Below are 1,727 nucleotides of genomic sequence, written 5' to 3'. Positions count from 1 at the left end.
TTACTTTTAAACTCATTTTTTTTCCTTCCACCAGGGTTATCACAGGGACTTAGCACTACAAATCCACTGCTCCCAGCAGCCATTTTTTTTGTTTTTGTTTGTTTTTCCTTTCTTTCTTTCCATTTTTTTATTGGCTAGAACACATAGAAATTGAAAGGAGGGAGAGAGATAAACAGAGAGAGAGAGAGACATTTGCAGACCTACTTCACCAGTTGAGACACTTCCCCCTGCAGATGGAAAATAAGGGCTCCATCCTAGGTCCTTGCTCATGGTAACCTGTGCACTTCACCAGTGCACCACCACCAAACCCCTACTTTTAAACTCTTAAATTTATTCTATTTACTGAACAACTGATTTCCTTAAATTCTCTTCTTTAGAGTTCTGTGTGGCAGTACACCCAGTTGAGCAAACATCTTACAGTGCACAAGGACCTGGGTTCAAAAGCCCTAGTCCCCACTTTCACGAGTAGTGAAGTAGTGTTTCAGGAGTCTATTTCTCTCCCTCTCTATCTCCCCCTTCCTTCTCAATTTTTTATCTCTATCCAGTAAAGATATAATAAGGAAAAGGAAAGAAAAAGAAATCAATTTTTAAGAAATTCTCTTCTTCACTGAATATATAACAGAAGAATATTACTTCATCTTAGAAACAGTTTCTAGAGCTTGGTCTACACTCCTTATCCTATCAGGTTGCCTCTGTAGCTAAAGAAGTTAGCTGCCGGTTACCTCCTAGCTAGAACTGTAGAAGAAAGTGCACTTAGCTGAGGTAGATGGTCTTGGTGAAATCTGGGGATTTCAGCTCAAGTAAGAGATCCTAGAAGATTGAGGGAAGTAGTGGCCAAGTATGAAACCTCATAGATCTCCAGATTAGTCTTTGATGAAAACTTGCTGAACAATTTGGAGCACAAGCTTCAGAAGTAATTAAAAGACTAAGTAAATTTTCATTGAAAAAAATCTTTTCAAAGCTATCAACTTGTGTATATGAATAAAGTTTCTTAAAATATATAACTCTTAAAACAAATTCTAGATATTTATTTATTTTCCCTTTTGTTGCCCTTGCTTTTTCATTGTTGTTGTAGTTATTATTGTTGTTCTTATTGATGTTGTCTTTGTTAGATAAGACAGAGAGAAATGGAGAGAAGAGAGGAAAGCAGAGAGGGGGGAAAGAAAGACACCTATAGACCTGCTTTACCGCCAGTGAAGCGACTCCCCTGCAGGTGGGAAGTTGGGGGCTCGAACCGGGATCCTTATGCTGATCCTTGCACTTTGCATCACCTGCTCTTAACCTGCTGCGCTACTGCCCGACTCCCAAATTCTAGATATTTTATTGATCCTAACTCTCCTTCTAGTCAAAAATAACTAGTCATCAATAGATACACAAATTAATTGTGAAACAAAACAAAAATTCTAGAAGGAAAGAAAAAATAGTAGAATTAAAAAAAAAGCTAGTCTATTTTACTCTATTTATCTCACCAAGATATATTACTGATAAAATTATACTCACTTTTAAGTTAAATGCCATTATTTTCTAACAACTATATAGTATCAATTATAATGACAACTCATTCCAGAAATTAGAGCATCAGAATAATGGGAAAATACTTAAATTTTTTTCATTCATAGCTATTTTTGAGGGGCTTAATGCTTACAGTGCAATCATGACATATATATACAATTTCATTATGCAGTAGGCCTGCTGGCACTCCCATGGAGTGGATCCAGCCAGGAGGT

The sequence above is a fragment of the Erinaceus europaeus genome, chromosome 11 (assembly GCF_950295315.1).
Source record: "Erinaceus europaeus chromosome 11, mEriEur2.1, whole genome shotgun sequence".
Classification (NCBI taxonomy): domain Eukaryota; kingdom Metazoa; phylum Chordata; class Mammalia; order Eulipotyphla; family Erinaceidae; genus Erinaceus; species Erinaceus europaeus.
Note: the sequence above shows the minus strand (reverse complement) of the source record.